Genomic DNA, 21,837 nt, shown 5'->3' with positions numbered 1-21,837 from the left:
TCTCTTAAAGATTCTCAAGACCCGTATCATCAAACAGGACCTGTAAAAGAAAGTATTTTTTTCTCACTAAAATTATGAAGAAAATTAAACAAAAGGTAGTATGGGAAAGATAACTTTATCCAGTTTTCAATTTTGTCCCAAGCTTCACATTTTAGCAGTAAAACTTCTGTTTGTATCCTTTGACAACAGAAGAAAGGAAAATGTAGATGGAGGGACAGTGAGGGGGGATTCCTAAATGGCAGCAGTTAGTATCGTTTGAAATATAGAAAATGTTCAAGAAGAAAATAAAAAGGAAACAAAACTGAAACATAAGACAATAGAAGATTTCAAAAATTGTAATTTAGCTCAGAGGTCAGCAAACTATAGCTGGTGGGCCAAATCCAGGACCTATTTTTGTACATTCTACTTGCTAAGAATGGTTTTTACATTTGTACATGTTTGAAAAAACAAACATATTTTGTATGTGAAAACTGATGAATTAAAACTGTGTTGTCCATACTAAAATTTTATTGGAACACTGCCACATTCTTTAATGTATGTATTGTCTGGACTGTTTTCATACTGCAATAGCAGAGTCAAGCAGTTATAACAAAGACCATATGACATGCAGCACCTAAGGCATTTATTATCTAGCCCTTTACAGAAAAGTCTGCTGACCCCTGATTCAGAACATTTCCCCAAGCTAATTTTCCTAGCTGATCAAATCATTGTTTATTGAATAGCATTCTGGGATTTCAAGTCCAAATAAACCAATAAGCAGCTAGTTTGTTCAGATTTTTCCAGGAGCATTTTCTTTAGAATAACACAAGGACAGTGCAAACAACCGTGAAAGCAGTTGCCTTGGTGTATTTGTTACTAAATAAATAAATAAATAAATAAACTGCTTATTTTGAGATAACTCATATTCAGTTCTAAGGCATAAAACAGAGAGATACCATGTATTATTTACCCAGTTACCACTTGAAAATAATAGTGTGAAATCACAACCTAAATATTAACATGAATACACTTAAGATACAGAATATTTCCATCACCATAAAGGATTCTTCATGTTGCCCTTTTATACCTACACCTGCTTGCCTCCCACTTCCACCCTCGCCTTAACCCCTTAACCACTAATCTGTTTTCCATTTCTATAATTTTATCATTTAAAAAATTTGGAAATGGAATCATAAGGAATGTAAGCTTTGGGGATTGGCCTCTTTCATTCAGCATAATTCTCTTGAAATCATCCAGGTTGTTGTGTGTGTCAATAGCTTGTTCCTCTTTATCGCTGAGTAGTACCCCATGGTATGGATTATCAGTTTGTTTGACTACTTATCATTTGAAGAACATCTGGGTTGTTTCCAGTTTTAGGTTATTATGGAAAAAGCTGCTATAAACATTCATGTACAGGTTTTTGCATGAACATAAATTTTCATTTCTTTGGGATAAATGCCCAAGAGGAAAATTGCTGGGTCATATGGTAAACATATGTTTAGTTTTTGAAAGAATATGCCCAACAGTTTTTCAGAGTTGCTGCACCATTTTACATTCCCATCAGCAATAATATGAATGATCCAATATCCTCACCAACGTTTAGTGTTGTCATTAAATTTTTAGTTTTAGCTCTTCTACTAGAAATGTAGTAATATCTCATTGTGGTTTTAATTTGCATTTTCCTAATGGCTAATAATGTTCAACATCCTTTAATGTGCTTATTTATCTATATATCCTCTTGGATGAAATGTCTCTTCTTTGTTTTGCCCATTTTCTATTTGGATTATTTGATTCTTTTACTGTTGAGTTGTGAGAGTTCTTGATATTTACTAGATACTGGTTCTTTGTCAGATATGTGGTTTGAAAATATTTCCTTTCAATCTGTAACTTGTCTTTTCATACCCTTAATGGGACCTTTTATGGAGCAAAAGATTTTAAATTTGATGAGGACCAATCTATCCATTTTTCTTTATGGATTATGATTTTGGTGTCAATTCTAGGAACTCTGCCTAGCTCCAGATCCCAAAGAATGTGTTCTATGTTATTTTCTAGAAGTTTTGTAGTTTTATGTTTACATTTAAGTTAATTTTTTGAGTTGATTTTTAGTTATTTTTAATTAATTAAAATAAAAATAATATAAATAATAAAAAATAAATAAAATAAACTACTAAATAAAATACATAAATTGAGTTTTTAAATTTTGAGTTAATGTAAGATACATATCAAAGTATTCTCTCTTTCTTTCTCTTTTTTTGTTGATTGGTAGATGTTTAATTACTCCAGTATCATTTGTTGAAAAGATTATCTTTCCTCCATTGAGTTGTTTTTGCATCTTTCTCAAAAATCAATTAGGCACGTATATATGGGTTTATTTCTAGATTCCCTGTTCTGTTTCATTGATTGATGTGTCTGTTTCTTTGCCAATGCCACACAGTCTTATGATCAAACAGTATAATCTAATATTATATTTATTATTAATATATTATTATGTAGATATATAATCTTATACCTAATGTTAGTATATTAAGTAATATACTATTATATAATGAGTCTTGAAATTGGATAATTCCTACCAAAAATTTTTTTTCCAACATTGTTTTAGCTATTTTAGTTCCTTTGCAATTCCATATGAAGTTTGGAATAATATTATCTGTCTCTACAAAAAAAAACCTTGCTGGAATTTTGATAGGAATTGTGTTAAACCTATATATCAATTTGGGAAGAATTAACATCTCAACTATATTGAGACTTGCAATCTGTGAACATATGTTTCTCCAAATCTCTTAGGTTTCTTTCATCAGCATCTTTATAATCTTCAGCATACAAGTTTTGTACATTTTTTTTAGATCTATACCTAAGTATATCATTTTGAGTGATTTTCATTAGTATTGTATTTGTATTTTTATCTTTCATTTTTCTTTTTCCTTTTTTTAAAAATATACTTTGTTACCCTAGCTAGGAAAGAACTTACAGCACTAAGTTGAATAAGAATAGTGAGAGTGATTATTGCTTATTGCTGATTTTAGGGAACAGCATTTAGTCTTTCCTATTAAGTGTAATGTTGACTATAGGGTTTTTGGTAGAAAATCTTTATCAAATTGAGGAAATGCCCTTTATTCCTAGTTGTAAGAGTGTTTTCAATCAGGAATGGAGGCTGGATTTTTTTCAAATGCTTCTTTAGTATCCATTCATATTTTCATGTGATTTTTTTTTTCTTTAGCCTGTTAATATGATGGATTATATTGATTTTGGAATATTGAACTAGACTTGCATCCCTGGAATACACCTCAACTGTCGTAGTGTATAATTCCTTTTATATATTGCTGAATTTTACTTGCTAATATTTTATTAAGAATTTTTAAGTCCATTTTCTTAAGGGATATTGGTCTATACTTCTTTTTTCTACTGTCTCTGTCTGGGTTTATTATCAAAAAGATATTAGTTTTATAAAATAAATTGGGAATTGTTCCCTTTTCTATTTTCTAAACAATTATGTATAATTTGCGTTAAATCTGTTTAAATATTTGTTAGAATTATTCAATGTAACTGTCTAAGCCTGGAGATTTCTTTTTGAGGGAGTTTTTAAATTATAAAGTCAATTTTTAAAAATAGCTATAGGGCTATTCAAATGATCTAATTTATATTGGGTGAGTTGTGGTAATTTGTGTTTTTGAAGAAATGGTCCATTTTATCTAACTTGTCTAGGTTCTGTTTAGTGTTTGTAGCTTTCCATTATTGTTTTTTGTCTGCAAGGGTCTATAGTGACATATCCTGTTTCATTACAGAAATTGGTAATTTGTGCCTTCTTTCTTTTTTATTTGCCAGTCTTGCAGGAGATTTACCAAGTTATCTTCTGTTATCTTTCCCTTATTGGTTTCTAGTTTGATTCCATTTTGGTCAGAAAACACACTCTGTATGATTTCACTTACTTCTAATTTGTGGACATTTGCTTTATGGACCAGGATATGGCCTATCTTGGAATATGTTTTGGGGCACTTGAAAAGAATGTATATTTTGCTACTGTTGGATCGTATGCTCTAAAAATGTCAATTAGATCCTGTTGGTTGATGATGATGACTCTATATCTGTGCTAATTTTCTGTGTAGTTGTTCTATCAATTGTTGAGAGAGGTGTATTGAATTTTACAACTCTAACCATGGATTTGTCTCTTTTTCTTGTCTATTACCAGTTTTCATGCTATACAGTTAGCAACTCTTTTGTTTGGTGTATACACATTCAGGGTTGTTATGTCTTCTTGTTGGACTGTCTTTTTTTTTTTTAAAATCATTTTATGATATTTGTCTCTGGGAGTTTTCTTTGCTTTGAAGTCTCTTTTATTTGATATTAATATCACTTTCTTTGATTAATGTTTGCATGATATATGTAGTTTCCATCATTTTACTTTCAACCTGTGTATATTGTGTTTGAACTGAATTCCTTATAGAGAGCATATAATTAAGCCATGATTTTTTTTCACTCTACTGTGCAGATCTCTGCACTTTAATTAGTATATTCAGACAATTTACATTTAATTTAGTTATTGATATGTTATGGTTTAAGCCTGCCATTTTATTCTTTGTTTTCTGTATTTTCTCTCTGTTTTTCATTTCTCCTACCTTGCTGTGGGTTACTTGAACAATTTTTAGAATTTTGACTTACCTAGTGTTTTTCAGTGTAGTTTTTTTTTAGTAGTTGCTTTATATATTAAACTATATATACTGATGTCTTCATTTTGCCAATTAAGGTGAAGTATATAAACTTTACCTCCTTTTTTGTACCTTTATCCTTATCCATTTATGATATAATTTTCTTAAATATTTCCTCTACATAAATTTAGAACCACATCAGATAGTGCTAAATTTTTATTTTCACCATCAACCATAATTTAGAGAACTCCAGAGAAGGAAAGTCTATTATTTTTACTCATTTTTTCCTACTGAATTCTTTCTTCTTTTCTAAAGTTGTTCCAAGGTTCTTCTTTTATCATTTCCTTTCTGTTCAGACAACTTCCTTAGCCATTCTTTTAGGGTAGGTTTACTGTTGAAAATTATCTTAGTGTCTGTCAGATACTGTTTTGATTTCCCCTTCATTCCTGGAGGATATTTTCCATAGATGTCGGAGCCTGGGTTAACAGTTCTTTTCTTTCAGCCTTTAAAAATGTTGTGCCCCTTCCTTCTGGCCACCATAGTTTCTGATGAGAAACTCACTTGTCAGAATTGTTTTTCCCCTATAGGTAAGGTTATGTTTTTCTCTTGTTGCTCTCAGGATTTTTTTCTTTAGTTTTCAGAAGTTTGACTAAGATGTGTTTTGGTGTGGATTTCTTTGGGTATTTCCTGCTTGTGGTTTGCTTAGCTTCTTGAATCTGTATGCCTTCTGCTAAGTTTGGGGAGTTTCCAGTCATTATTTCTTTGAGCATGTTTTATAACTTGCCTTTTTTATCCTTTCTTTCTGGGATTCCAGTGGCATAAATATTTTATCTTTTCTTATAGTTCCATAGTTGCATAAGTCTCCATTACCTTATTTTTTTTTAAGCATATTTTCTTTATGTGGTTCAGTTTGGGTAATTTCTATTGTTCTAGTTCCAGTTCATTGATTCTTTCCTTTGCCCCCTCCATTTTTTTTTTATTAGCTATTGTATTTTCTACTTATAAAATTTCCATCTGGTTATTTTTTGTATCTTCTATTTCTTTGCTAAGACTTTTAATTTTTTTAAATTTATTTCAACCATGTTCATAATTACTCATTGAAGCACTTCCGTGATGGCTGCTTTAAAACCTTTGTGAGGTACTTGTGATATCTCTATCATCTTGGTGTTCACATGCATTGATTGTCTTTTTACATTAAGTTTGAGATCTTCTTGCTTCTCTGTATGGAAAATTATTCTCAATTGAAACCTGGACATTTGGGTATTATGTTATGAGACTCTGGATCTTATTTAAACCTTCTGGTTTAGCTAGCTTCCTCTGACACTAATCTAGCAGGAAAAGGGGGGGGGGTACAGCCTTGTCACTGCCAGGTGTAGGTAGGAGTACAGGCTTCCCCCTTGTGGCCACCACTGACACCTGACTGGGAGGGCTCCTTGTTACTGCAAGGAGGGGCTCAGAGTTCCTCTTCCCCAGCAGGCCTCCACTGATACCTTCCCGGCTGGGAGAGATTGGAGTGGTTTGCTACTGCTCCTTTCATGGCCTTTGCTGATTTACAGGTTGAGGGATAATGGGGTTGTCTTGTGACTACTGGGCAGTTTCTAATGTCCTGACTCTCCACTAGGCCTCGTTTGTCTGACACCACTTTAGTGGGAGGAAGAAGCTTGCCTCATTACTTTTGGGTTGGGGTGGGTGTTCAGCATCCCCATGAAGTTTCCACTGAAGCTGCATTTGGGAAGGAGGGTCCTTGTTATCCCCTGACAAGGACAAAAGTCCCAATTTCCTACTCAGACTTTCCTACACTGCCCTGGGGTTGGGGAGAGCAGGTTGGGGCATTTTGTTCTAGCCTAGCAAGGGTGGCACTAGGCTCCCCGCTCTGTCTTTGCAGGTATGTGGTGCGTGTTTGTGTGGTGTTTGACTGGAGCAAAGTGTTACTGTCCCCGTGCTTTCCATCTTTCTAGCCTGCTGCTTTCCTGGTGTTTGGCTAGAGAGAATAAGTTTTTGTTGGGGAATTTTGGGAATGCACCAATTGGTGTCTCTGGGTTGCAGGCTTCTTCAGATCCAAGTTTTGGATATATGAGGCAAAATTAAAATGCAGGGAACTCACCACCATGTTGTTCCTTGGGTCCTGGAGTCCCTAATTGGACTGTCTTCTCTCCATCTTTCAGAGTCTCCTTGCCTTTGTTTTATATACAATGTCCAGGTGTTTTTCATTGTACCTAGCAAGAAGATTTAGGAAAAACTACATCTACTCCATCTCCCTGGAAGTGAACATCTGCCACGTCCTTTTTTTGTTTTTAATTGGCAAGGCAATACATAATTTTCAAATTAGGTTCTTTAAGTAATCAAACATAACTATGAAAAACTTATAATTGTATTTTGTATTAAAAAGAGAAAATTTAAAATAGCAAAATGACAGAAAGCGTCTCTATCTGTAAGCTATTTTTTATATCCATTTCACTTCCACTTTCTAATTCCTATCACTTTGTTTCTTGACTAGCAATAAATGCTCATTTAGGACCTACAACCCTTCTGTTTAGGTGTGAGCTTTTCTCACTTAAAAGTTCTTACTGAATGAGTCCCACACGGGGGCATGTCCATTTGATTCATTGCTGTTCCCCTATGTCCACCAGAAGGCCTGGCCACATACTACTACTTAATAATATCTACTGAATAAGTGAATGAGAACTCAAAATTTAAATTTTTTCTTTCTATGAGAGCTTATCTACTTTCCTCTTACTGTGCTGAAGCATGGGGCATATGTGTGTGCCATGCTCAATTCTCCACCAAGCACTCTAAGGCTTAGGACATTAGCAAAATTTGTCCAGAATTTTGCAATCAAGAAAAAAACATTTTTAATTTCAGCACATGTATAAATTTTGTTTTACGGTTTACAATTGTTTGTATTCTGAATTACAAATGGAGAGGACACCAGGATGTTTCCCACGCATGTGTGTGTACACATTCACTCCTACCATTCCTCAAGAAAGCAACCCAAGGACCATGACTCAAAAAAGACTGTAGACCTTTTCCAGGATATTTCCTTGATCCCTGATTTTTTTTTTGATGGTTTTCTTTTATTAAGCAAGTCATGGTTTGATTATTTTTTTGAATTTTTGTCAGGTATTGTGCAGTGTGTGTGTGTGTGTGTGTGTCTGTACATGGAGGAGGGATAACATTAGTCCATAATTTTGTAAGGCACTGAATATAATTGAAAAACTTCTGGTAACATAGTTATAAAGATTCCCTCATCGTTGAAAAATTGAAACATTTTTAAATGCAGATAGGAGAACATGATTCTTTTTAGTACTACTGAGTATATTTGGCTTAAATACTAATAAGACTTGCTTTACCGCTTGGCTTTAGATTCTGCTTAAGGAAATGGTGAAAGATTTAATTCACTGTACTTTTGTTAGAAGGTATGGAAATGTTTGTCCACGGGAACTTTCGTCGCCTGCTAGAATGGCAATTCATTCAGGAGAGGGAACCATTTCATTTTAATGCCTAAGAGCTGTTGATGTATTTCCTGCATCTTTCAAAGGCATCTTTCATGCCACACAGGAAAACTGTAGCTTGTGAAGGAACAGAAAGAACATTTCTTACATGAGTCAATCTCAGCAAAGTTGCACAGCAGCTGTGCTAGGTACTGATGAGGATTACCACAGGACCCAGTTGCAGGGGTTTGTGTGGTTGAGGAGACAGCTGGCTCCCTCAGGGGACCACTTTGAAGGAGATTGCAGCAATAATGCATCCCCACTGTTGCTAGTGGATATTGTGGCCATGTAGTACAAAACTGGTGCCAGATAAAATCAGAAAGTAATAAAAAGCAAGACAAAACTCAGAGATTTTTAAATCTTAATGTGAGGGACTAAAACAAATGTCCTGGGCTTATTGCATTCACTCATAAGGAAAAGGAGACAGAGGAAGGGATGCCTTTAACTCAGAAAACTTACAGAGACTTCAGTCTTTTCATTTGAGAACCATTTGGGTGTGTTGTGAAATAAAGTTGCAGAGTAGGCATGTTCAGACCTTTATTTGCTACATTTAGTAGGAAAGATTCTCCGCCCCCCCCGCCCCCCCCGCCCCCTCCCCCTTTAACTACAAGAAGCCAGAGTTTTCCGTGCAAACTGAAGCAGGCATTGCAAGAATCAGATTCACTTTGGACGACTCTTCACATTCCAAGTCATCATTGCATTAGGCAGCACAATTCCATCTCTGGTTGATGGGCAGAAAAAGTGGGCAGCTTGCCAGGTAGACGTTTCCATGACTCCCAGCCCCCAAAGGTGATGCGTTTTTCAGCTAATTCAATGAAGAGTGGGCTGAACTTTGGGTCTAAACGAGACAATAGCTGCCTTCGCAGTATCAGCAGAATGGGTGATGGGAACGCACTCTACATTTGGCAGAGAATCATGTGACCTTACGACTGAGATTCTGTGATGGTGCCAACGGAGACTTGGAAAGCAGCAACCGTCCTGACTTTTTTCTTCTTTTTTAGCATGGCTCAGAAAATGGTGGATCTTAGTACTTGACTTTAGCCAGACTCAGCAAGAGACTGAGCTTTGCAGCACAACTTCGCCTTTATTCTGGGTTTTTGGCAGGCCACCAGGAGGCTGTCCCTTTCACGCCTGATAAATTCTGCTGCTTATCTCTAAATAGGGGAAAAAAAAAAAAAAAGAAAGAACATATAAACAATATTGAGGCATAACAAGTGAATCCTAAAATTGTATGTGCTTTTTGTTTTTTGCTTTTTCTTACTGCTGAATTTTTTTTTAGTGTTAATACCTTTTCTGCTTGCTGAAGAATCCAAGTAGTTTTTTGTTGTTGTTGTTGTTGTTGGTTTATAATGAACAGGCATTTGAACTGGGCAAACAGGACGACAGCAGCATTGAGCATGAGATCATTGCTGCAGTGTAGCAAACTGGCACCCTGCCTTCTCACCCTTTTGGTTCAGGAGACAAACGTGTGCAATCCTCATTTCTAAAGTCAGCACAGCCTGGAAGGATTCCTGGTCTCTCCCACCTTCTACCATTCTGCTGCCAGGGACGGCAAGGATTGGTGCAGCTTCTGCGCAGTGCTTTGTGCCTGGAATACCGAGAAAGAAGAAAAAGAAGACAAGCACCCTGGTCCTTTTTTCCAAGAAATAACAGGAGCCATGAAGAAAAAAAAATCTGAGTTTGTCCTACTCCATGCAACAGTGCTGAAAAAAAAAAAAAAAAAAGAGAGACGCTCCTGCTCAAAAACAAAAACAAAAACAAACAAAAATCCAAACCAAAACAAACCAAAAAAAAAAAAAAAAGCAAACATTGGCTTGTATAACTACAGAGACATCGCGCTTTGTAAAGCAGCTTTGTAAGGCACCATAAGCAAATGAGCCTTCTTTATGTGTATATTTCAAAAATATGGCATAATAAGCAATATATTGCACTTGGTGAAATCGCACCTTTCATATCAGGTATAACTTTTTTTGTTGTTTCTTTTTAAGTCTACTGTTATATAAAAGGGGATACTTGAACTTTCAATTTACTCTTTTATAACTCCTCACCCACCTTACTCTTACTAACTTTTTCCTTTTGCTCTCTTGCTCTAATCCTGACTAGAATAGAAACTTTAGTAAAAATAGAAAAATCTCTATGAAAAAGACGATATCTGTTTTTATTTTTGTTATACATAGAAGTTTTGGAAAAACATTAACATGTTATCTGTGCTTTTTGTGTACAGTATGTTTTTGCTGTCTAAGAAAAGTGAGTGTTTAGCCCTAGTTGGTAAAGAAACTAATCTTTCATGTGCTGTGACTCATAATTTGAAATGTGAAAGAAGAAACTTTTTGAACTTCTAGAAAAGGGTTGTATTAGAATATGTATTAAACTTCTCTGATAACTGAAATTTAGTTTAGGGGAAGTTATATTTAAATTACTCACCAGGATTTCAGTATACCAGAAAAAGGGATGAAAAGATCATGTTCTCAGTTGCTAAGTAGAAAAAAGCTTTTTCCACAATAATACTGACTTTTAAAATATATTTAAAAGAAGCATTTGTCTTACAGCTGTTGCTGAGAGCGTTGGAAATATCCATTAAGTATTTTAGTGGAAAAAGTACATATAAACTTGTATGTTTAAAGCAATGTATTGGCTTAGCAGATAAATGCATTGCATTCTAATTATTTTGTCTGTTTGTAGAAGTAAATTGCTAAGCAGTTTAAGCATTTTATTATAAAAACCCAGTTTTGCCTGGTTCAGTGGGAAAGGATTAACTGATGTATTGCACCTATTTTAATTTTTATTAAAACTGTTTCTAAACATGTTTAAAAATTGTTAAAGGGAGAAAATGCTTTTGAAATATAGAGCTTATATAAATAAAGACTATAATTTGCATGTTAAGAATTGATACTATAATATTTTCCATGAAAAGAGTAAACTTTAAGCAAACTGTTGTGCTTTAAAATCGTATTTTATTATAATAAAAATATATAAGGTATACAGTGAAAAATACTATAGAACCGATGAATTCTACCTTCTTATTTGTTATTCTACAAAGAATTGTGGGAAATTACAAATACCCGATATACTTATAACATTCAAGTAAAACGTTTTATTAAGTTTATTGGTGATTGTTCACTAATTATTTAAAAAGTAACTCTTGTTCCTTTATGCTGCCTCAGCTAATGGAACATCAACTTTCACAGGCTTAATTAACATTTATAAACCTGTTTTCATGTTTCAAGATCCTTTAGTTGAAAAACATTATTTTAAATGTTATTTTTAGGAGCCATTAATCTCTACACTCTTAATTATCTTATTAAGCTCCATGCCAAATCCAAATCTCTTTTCAGCTTTCACTAGTTCATTGTGCAAAACCTAGTCCCTTCTTTAACAGCCATGCCTCCTTTCACTTTCAAAACTGTTACTGTGAAAACAACACCAACCAAAACGAACGCATAAATGCAAACTATGAAACCACATTATATGTCATATGAGTAGCCTTGGGTGGGGCTCCATGAGTCTTCCAAGCCTTTAAAAAAAAATACATTAAAAGGTTTTGCCCATTTTGATATTGTGTTTTCTTCTCGATCGTCTACCTTCATTCCCACCATCCACCCAGGTGCTCCTCCTAAACAGCAGTTGTCTGATATTTCTCCCTTTGTGGTTGTTTTAGGGAAAAACTTAAAATGGATATGAGAAGTGAAGAAAGTGATCATAGGAGAAAATCATCTCAGGTAAAAATAAAAAGCAAAAGAGCAATTAATATTTAAAATTTTTAAAGAAAAAATAATTTTGACTGTGTTTAGTTATAAGAATTTGTTTCATACTCTTTATGGATCTAGCTGTTGGAACTGTCACTGATGGTTTAAGGATTTATAATATTACCTACTTTTGTGAAAAATTTTTCTCTCAGTTTGTGATCAATGTACAGTTTGGTTCCCTTTGAATATAGATCTATATATCCATTCCTATAACATAGGTGAAATACAGTTGAATAGAAAGTAGTTTAGGAAAAAGAAAAATTATATTTTGTTATTTGTCATACTATATAAAAGGAACTGAAATCTAGGGAAAGGGAATAAAGTCATGCTTTTTTTTTATGATCTAATAAGAGAATGAAACCAAAATATACATTCTTATAGTTAAGATGAAACGCAGAACAAATATTGCCTTTTATTTCATGTCTAAATTTATGAATATATGTTGAAATATTTTTACTACATTTGAATTCATGATCATTGACTTTTTTTACTATAGTTTTTAATAAGTATGGGAATAGTTAGAAAACAAATAATAGTAAAAATTATATAGACCACATTATCTATAGTCTATAAAAAACATTTTATTTTATTTATTTCAAAACATGCAAAAACACTAATTAATTTTTATGTAGTAATATTAGTTTTCACAATGAAGATATAATTAAAAATGCTAAATATTGTGGATATGAGTGAAACGATTAATAATGTACAACTTTCAATTTTGTTGCTCTTGAGCCTGGAATCTTAAAAAACGTGTACGTGGCTGGCTTTATGTTTACTCTTTGTGTGTTTGCTTATTGTCTGGTGGTTTAAATTTTTTTTTAATAACAATTTATTTTGCCCAACCTGTTGACCAGATGAGAGTTGTATGTAGCCATATAGTATGTTTTGAGTATATCTTTTTTGAAAAATAAGTTTAAATATATTGTGTTTAAGAAACAAGATATCCTCTTTTATGCAGTAGATCTGGAGTTTAAATGTTAGCATGTGGTGGTAGTAATAATGCTATTAATGTGTCATTAATTTTTGTTTTCTGATATTAATTTATCCAAATATTGTTCATTTCAGTATTATTCCAACTACAGACACATATGTATATTTAAGATTTAAATAACTTCCTGTCTTCTTTGCCTAATCAACAAAATCTTACTTGTTTTATGAGAAAGTTATTACCAATTCCTTGAAACCACTAACTGAGGTTTTATAAGAGTTAAAACAAGCAGTTTAACTCTTACACAATTAGCTTAATAGTTAATTTGGTCTTAATTATAGGCTCATAATACTATATTCATGCCTCAAAATTACATAATTCATACATGCATGTATGGATTCTTTTTTCTTTTAAAATTCATCATTAATTAAAATAGTCTAATTCCAAAATATTCAATCTTAAAACAAAAGTAATCTGTGAAAAATCTCTCACTATACTATTTTTAAACTTCTCATGTATATAACCTGTATTTAGTGTAGAATATTTATGAAGCCCTTTAAGTGGGAATATGCATACTTAGAGCATTTCAGCATTTAAATACTTATGCTAAGGGATTGATATTATTATTTTGGTCTCCTAACTTCATCATATATTTACAACAAATTCTGCATTATGAGGGAGTCCATGTGAGACGTTGCCCATTGGCATAAACCCGTAGATCCGATCTTGTGGTGAAGTGGACCGCACAAGCTCGCTTCTATGGGTCTGTGTCAGTGTGGTAATCTGACAAAATGCTATACACAATGCAGTTAAATAATATTTCAATCAAACTCCTGTTAAACTCTAGTTGTTTACTTTTGAAGTGACTATATTTTCCTTTGGTTTTCATGTATATATATAGATATATATATAAATCCTCACCTGTCTTACGAGGCAGGCTTCAGTTGTTGACCACTTGGAAGGGCTCATAGCACAGCCATTGAAGTTTAAATCCAAGTATATTAAATTGCTTAAGAAATCTGAATTTTTTATAGCAAAGTTTGCACCAAGCTCTGAATAGATCCCGTTCAGAAACTTCTGTTCACATTCCAGTGGTTAGTGCAATTCATCAACTTTAATAAGAAAATTAAAGGCTATAACTGGATTTTGTGTCCCTGTTGAGCCTAGTTCTCTTTATAAATGAAGCTGAATGATACTGACTTTTAATATTATTAATTGCTGGTGGAATTACTCCATGAGAGATGTCAGAAGACATTTTATATGACCTATGCTGGAAACCCAAGAGGTTAGGATAGTCCTAGTAGATACATATTAATTTTATTGGTAAAATGTTAGAATATTATATCTACATCCTTGCCAAGTCCTTAGGTATATGGCCGCCATATTTGGAGGAGCTGACTGAAGATATGATAAGGAGTTTGAAGCAACATTGGAAGCTGTGTGCATCCGGGTTGAGGTAGTAGGTTGTATGGTTTAGAGTTACACCCTGGGAGTTAACTGTACAACCTTCTAGCTTTCCTTGGAGCACACTTGAGCCATCGAGGAATTCTTCATCATTTTAATCTAATCGAGCTAATTTCTGTGCAAGAAGGTTATGTGTCATGAGTATTTTAGATAATTAAAATTATCCTTTATCCGTAAATATTAGATTATTATATTTGCATCTGCTTATAAACTCTGGCAAGATGGTATTTCTGATAGGTTGTTACTCTATGATTAAACATTTTTAAGAATTGGTGAGTAGTGACAAACTGCATTTATATTGCAGCTTTCTTCATCCATAGATTCACAAAATTTGGCACTTAATTTTGCAAACTTGTCATTGGTCTTTCTATTTTTATTGGCTACTTAGACACTACAGTTAAAAAAAAAAGTCTGCTAGTGTCAATGACTTTCACAGCACATTGTCTGAGTCCTTCTTATGACACATCACTTTCTCCCTTACGTTATGGCTATCTATGTGCTTGTTTATTTTTTCCATACTAGACTGTAAGCCCCTTGAGGGCAAAGTCCATGCCTTATTTTTCATTGTATCCCCTGCAACGCCTTACACATAATAAGATCTATTTATTTATTGGATGAATGAATGGAGAAGAAGATCTCACCCTGTGATGAGTTTCTATGGAATATTTGAATGAATTACAACAGTGGTCATAAATCTCAGTTTTTTAATTTGTCCTAAAACTTACCTAAATTTAATTCACAGAATGCTGTGCATCAGCAGCATACTTGACTTGTTTTTTGACTGTGTTGAGTATGTCTACTCGTCATAGACATATGATCTAATTTCAGACTGCTTTTTCTCTAGAATAAAAATAATGGACCAAGTTCATTTTTATTAATAAGTTCATTACAGTTTATAATCTCACATTTTGATTATGTATATTTCTTTTGACTTTTTAAAGTCCTTGATTTCCAGATGAATGATTTTCCTTTCAGTGTCAGTCTTATAAATCAGCTTTTTGTATACTGTATACTTTCCTTATCTTTTAACTTTTATTTTTCTACAACTATATCTGTTGAGTAAAACAGGAACAACTAAACCAGAAACGTATTAAGAAATTAATAACAAGTATATGAAGTATAATTTGAGGATTACATTTTTGCTTGAAGGAAAGGCACCTACAATATTCTGTCTGTACAAAGCAAATTGGTCTCTTTGGAGTCCATTAGCTTTGTGCCAACTTTAATGGCAGTGAATGGTGTAATTTTATAGATTGTTTTTCAGTCACAGAATTAAATAGCTGTAGATATTATACCTTATTTAAACTCCCAGCATGAAACATTGAATACATAAGAAAAGGTTTTTAGATACAATTATATGTTAATAACTATAAGATCCTGGCTATGTGGTGATGAGATTTCTATAGAACACTCTGGCATCCAGATGTCTCAGAATCTAGAATTTACCAACAATGGCAGTGAAGAAGGAACTTTCGAATTACCAAGGGGAAGAACACGTGAGCCTTAGAAGGCTTGAATACCAGTGAGTTCAAGCAAAATTATTTGACTGATATGCAGAAGTTAGAAACTAGTAGTCTCTGAGAAAGAAAAGTCTTTTCAAGGACTAATCAAGAGCTAATGAACAAGGGTCAGGAGACATAGACAAGAGAGTGAGAAAGAGAGGGTTAGAAGAAACAGACAACTGAGTGGTAAACAATTACATCTTTGTAAATAGTTTAGCCCTTGAGAGCCTAGTTCCCGTTGCGTGTGTATGTGTGCATGTGTGTATCCCAATACTCTGTGTACAGATTTGGAGACCAAGTCATGTACACATTGAGGGCCAAATAAAATACTATTTCCAATAAACGCCTGTTTCCATGCAGTGCAATAGAGTTAAATATATCGCAGAAGTCAACTATGATGTGCAGTTTAAGGATAATTTTATAAAAATACTATGACAGATGTATAGAATATCTAAAGTGAACTGGTATAAAAGAGTACCTGAAAAGTGACAAAGATGTAGCTATGATCCACTGTGTTAGTCTTGCAGAAATCATAATTCTGAAGGGCAGAGGATAAAATTAGCCTCAGTGAAGAAAATAAAGAGAATACTACGTGGGAGAATTATGCTTTCACTAGTGATTAATAGTAAATTTTGCTCTTCCAGGTCCTTTATTTCTGTGAAAAAAATGGCAAATGACAAATATACAAACTGACAAGATTATTTTTAAAGAAACTAAGTTTCAGGACCACTGCTGGTGTCTATACCTAGAAATAGTTAAATTATGACTAAGAAACCATGGAGAAACTTTGTACATTTAGAAAGTTAGCATTCAACTGGAGAGCAACTATGTAGATGGAATAATTCCTTTAAGAATTTTAAGTGGTCAAGTTTTACTCTATTCCAAGGTTTCCACATTTGGTAACAAAGGAAGTGTGAAAATTCAGGAAACAAACATCAGCAAATCATATTTTACTTAACTAATATCTCTTTTGGTATTTTGGGACACTAAATTTAGGTTCATAGTGGCTGATTGACCTTCCATGCTTTGTGGAATGAGGCAGGAATGAGTGAGAGTAGGAAGGAAGGAAGGAACGAGGGAGGGAGAAAGGAAGGAAAAGAAGGAAAGGAAAGGAAAACCAACTGCAAAGCAATTGATTGGACCTTACCAGAAAAGTCTAACTTAGTTCATAATAATAACTCATAATATTATGAACTAAATTGGCCAAAGTAACTATGAGGGAATCAGATAAATCACTTGGCAATTGGACTGAGTCTTCTTGAAAACAATCCAGCAGTTCATGAACTATGTTATTAGAATAAATGAGTCACTTTCTGTATAATCATTTTGTTTCTCTTATTCCCTATTACCAAACGCTGACTCATGAGCCTAGGTGATTCCCCAAATGATGTGCTTCAGGATTCTGCCACCCTGAGCATTATTTCACACCCGTGTCTAGTTTCTCTTCTCAGAATATAGGAATAACTCTTGAGGCCACTGATGTTGGCTATACCCACAACAGCCCCCTAAAAGACCCCTAGGGAACACCCATGAAAATCATTAAGTGAAGATTCTGACATAATCAAAAGAGCATTTATCTCTCACTTGCTTACCAATTCCTGTCATCCACTACTACTTCCAAGCAAACCTGCTACCAGTTGATATCATGTTCTTCAAGATCCATGTATATCACCTCTTCATCCACAAAGCTTTTTCTCTTTCTCTAAAAGGGAATTTCTCAGTTTTAAATCCTCCTAGCCCTTGCAGCTTGTATTCCCACAGGGTTTTCTCTAACTTCCATTAGTAGTAAATCCAAGTGCCCCAAGGGAATGTGACCTGTGACTGACCTTTGTACCTCCTGCAGTATACATATATTTTTTAACTGTTGGATTGAGTTGAACTTTAAATCATTTATAGGCAATCGAACTTACACACATCTTAAACTATGCTTCAGCAGTAAAATCCTGTGTTATTCAAGATTTCTAGACTCTCCAGAATATATCATTATGGGATGAGGAGGGGTTTTTTTGTTTGTTTGTTTTTAACACTGTCTTGATTAACAGGCCAGCCTTGATTAAGCCTGTCATATACCATTGAAGGTTATTTATGAAACTAACTAATCTCTATTATTTTTAATAAATCTAAGCCCCTTGCATACAGAAATATGTCTTTTCGAAACTCACAACTCTTACCATAGTGCTCAGCTTATAGGATGAATTGAAGAACTCTCTGGTGAATAAATAGAATTTTTTTAGTGAAATAAAAACATTATGTGATACAGTGGAGTAATTTTATATTTAAGTGGACTTCTTCCAACTTTTAAAATTTGGAATTTAAGAGAAATTAGGAACATCACTTTTAACTATTATGAAATCTGTTTGATGGTGGTTCTTAATTTTTAAGTTGGCATTGTCTTGTGTGTGCCTTCATTTGTAACCTCACTCTAAGATATGCAGAATGTGTGAGTTAAATAAACTACCAATGTTTCTTCCCCACACCTATCTGATCCCTCTTAAATCCCAACTTTGTTACTTTTCACTCTGAACTCTTGGAGCACCTACTTGACTCCAGTCATACTCAGCCTTGCATTTCCCCTTACTTTTTATATGTTTAGATAGTAAGTAATAAAGTTAGATTGTAAGCCGTAGAGTTCATGTATACTTTTACGTGGTAGGCACTTAAGTAGTACTTGATGGAAAGTAAAAATAAAATCTAGATTTATAAATGGTAAGAACCTTAGAAATCAATTGGCCCACTTTCCAGGTGATGAAACTGGGTCCCAGAATGTTTAATGATTTTGCAAGGGTCAATCCACTAGCTATGGACATAGCCCAGATTTCTATCCAGGTCAGTGATCTGTCCAAGAAAACATATTTCATGTTTGCTATCAGTGGATTTTTGAGTAGTAATTTTTGAGTAATTAATCTTAATTAATTAACTGATTGAAATGAGATAAGGTTTTACTACTGAAAGACTACAAATAACGCTATCTTCAGATAAAAATATAAGTATATAATTAATATTATTTAAAATCAACTCCATATCCATTTAATTCTTTCTTTTCAAGTACCAGTGCACTCTTATTCTGCTAGGCATAGAGAGGAATTTACCCTCCAGTTCCATTGTGATACTGCTCCTCCTTCCAGAATCATTCTCTCCTTCCAGAATCATCCTCTTCCAGAGAGGAATTTACCCTCCAGTTCCACTGTGATACTGCTCCTCCTTCCAGAATCATTCTCTCCTTCCAGAATCATCCTCTTCCAGAGAGGAATTTACCCTCCAGTTCCACTGTGATACTTCTCCTCCTTCCAGAATCATTCTCTAGGAGTATGGCCTAGCAGTTCGTAGTATATCTTAAGTGAAAATGGAAGAACTATGAATTGGTTAACCTCTTAGCATTGTGTTGCTTAGGAGAATGGAAATTAATATGAAATGGTAGCCATAACTAAGTCCAGCTTCAGAACTCAATTACCTATGCCCCCCATGAGATATGCAAGGTAACACGATGTAAAACACCTTACCAGGGGTCATGAACTTAAATAAATTCACGGTCTAGGCTGTGTAATAAGCCAGACTTAAAGACAAGAGGAAGTGAATGAGGACTGTGGTAGACCAAAGAAACCACACTTACTTTCAAGATATTCCAAAATGACTTCATCAGTCACTCTAAATTTGGCCCCCAGAGTCAGCCAGTTCTCCATCTTTGGTATGAAGGTATCACATAGTAAAGCAAAATTGCAGTAAGACTGTTTTTTTTGATGAGCCTAACCACATCTTCTCTTCTGGTTGAACTAGATAATTTGGAGTATCTTTGATACTTTCAGGTAATTCTAAGGAGTATAAAGAAAGGTAAATTATTGCACACTTAACATGCTTATGCTGTTATTTCAAATAGACATGTATGATTCATGATAGTCTAAATATTTCCTTGAATGTAATTGACTAATGAAAAACATTCATTGGTCAAGCAACAACTACCAATTACAATATTATTTTGATGCTATTTTAATGAACCAAATGTAGTAGTAGAAATTGTAGTAGTCCTAGTAGTAGTATGTAGACTTTCATTTGCATCTAAATCTAGATGTACAAAGCAATCAAATTCTTATACTTCTTATTTCTCAACTAATTAATGTTATAGATAAATGGATAGATAGCATTTTCAAGTCAGAAAAGAATCAAAAAGTTAAATAGAGTGAACAAAATTAAAGTTGAGTGTTCTCGTCTCCATATAAAGTCTTAGACACTCAGGCAACTGGGTAGACTTCAAGAGTAAAGTAATAATATTGCTGTTAGTTATATTTTGTGTTATAATTAAAAGACCAGTTATGCATAAATCTGGAATTAGATCAGGTTCCTGTTCATAAATTTTTCAATATAATTTAATCCAATGAAAAATTTGGCAAATAGAAATGACACAATCAATTATGAAAATGCTGAGTTTATAGTAATAAAGAAGGCATGTGTTTGCGATTTTGCTATGCGTAGTAGAAGCCTTCTGATTTAATACAATTGGGATCAGTAGTTGAGTGAATTCACAAAGACTTTTAAAGAAACAGTTCTTAAAATTAATACATGCATATGGTACATATTTTGTTTAAATTTTAAAACTTGATTATACGCTTATTTGCCAGTATTTTTAAGTAAGCCAAGACCTGTTTCTGAGTTTGGGTTGCTGATTATAGATTTTAGTCACCTTTTCTTTCTGTGAATCCCATAATGCATCATCTTTGATTTCTAATTTTGATTGCTTATATGTCTTTAAGTGCAAATCCAATACAAAGAAATCTGAAAGGAGATTCCTATTTTTCTCTATGATTTTTTTCTAATGTTGTCTTACCTACATTTTACACTATAATATTTTTTAAAGTGACAATTTTATTGTCTTTCCAAAATTTTCAGGTTTAGAACACCTCTCATTCTTTTACGCTCATATTTAAATTGGTTTAGATAATATTTAATTAAATTATACAATTTTATATTAAGCCAACGGGCATAAACTGGTTTGGGAACAAACATAACTGACTGCCAACGGGCATAATCTGGTTTGGGAACAAACATAACTGATTGCCAGCAAGCATACACATCACTTGGTGGGATTAAAAATACTTGGGTGTTCTAGAACTTTCTGAGGTGATGGAAATGTTCTCTGCACTGTCCAAAACAATAACCACTAGCCATGTGTGGTTAGTGTGACTGAAGAACTGAATTTTAAATTTAGTTAATTTTAGTTAATTAAAATTTAAATAGCTACATGTGGCTAGTGGCTAGTATATTGGACAGTACAGCTCTAGAAAGTACTTTACTTGCTTTTAGCATGCTGGTGGCATCTGTCGAAAATGTCAGATAATCTGTAAAGTGGTGAATGGTTAAGAGTACGTTCTCTGTAGTTGAATTAAGATTTAGGGGAAGAATGGCTTGGGAAACTCAAACTGGTTTGGAATTCATTTTTGTTTTGTTTTTAATTTGTTTATTTTGATCCTATTTGAGTATAGATTTAGTTTGATGGAATTTTAAAACTTTATTCAAAAAAAGCAGCCAAAACATTAGAAACTACAGAGGGTTGCAGTTTTTTTCTGAAGCATTCGATCAACACAAACCTAATTAGAAAGTAAAGACATTACTTCTCACATTGCACCCCCATCCCCCAAAGAAAGTGTTCTTAATTTAGGATCCTAGATCCATAAGGAGCTATGGAATAAACTTGTTGAGTCTCTGTGCCCTTTGAAAATATTTATAATTCTTTAAAGGTATGCGGATGTGTTTATTTTACTGAGGAAAAAGTCCTAGCTCTTGTCAGATTATCATGGGAGTCCATGATTTCCTGAAAAAGTTAAGAATAACTTTGGTTATTTGTTTAATACTTTTTAAGTTGCCAGAAGTTGATTAACTAGTACATTCTGATAGAATTGTAAGCCTTCTCTTACAAATATTGTAAATCTATCTATCCATCCATATATATGTTTCAAATTATATAGTTTATATATGTAATTAATATAGAAATTTTAATTAAACTTTGTACATATATAATTTATATGTAATTTAATTAATACTATATGTATAATTTAATTAATTAGCTGAACCTATGGAACATGGTTA

At 33.5% G+C, this 21,837-nt stretch overlaps 1 long non-coding RNA gene across 3 annotated transcripts in view; it reads left to right on the top strand.

The window, feature by feature from the left end:
• LOC133093209 (uncharacterized) overlaps positions 1 to 21,837 on the top strand; it is a 214,930-nt gene that overhangs the window by 119,908 nt on the left and 73,185 nt on the right. For 2 of the 3 annotated variants that reach the window (XR_009701250.1, XR_009701249.1), the window contains exon 3: positions 11,775 to 11,835. This is a non-coding gene — a long non-coding RNA (uncharacterized LOC133093209). Of the gene's footprint in view, positions 1 to 10,053; positions 10,075 to 11,774; positions 11,836 to 21,837 lie in introns of those variants that run through there. The other variant, XR_009701251.1, reaches the window with a different exon arrangement.

The sequence above is a fragment of the Eubalaena glacialis genome, chromosome 6 (assembly GCF_028564815.1).
Source record: "Eubalaena glacialis isolate mEubGla1 chromosome 6, mEubGla1.1.hap2.+ XY, whole genome shotgun sequence".
Classification (NCBI taxonomy): domain Eukaryota; kingdom Metazoa; phylum Chordata; class Mammalia; order Artiodactyla; family Balaenidae; genus Eubalaena; species Eubalaena glacialis.
This window is presented reverse-complemented; position numbering and strand designations above follow the sequence as displayed.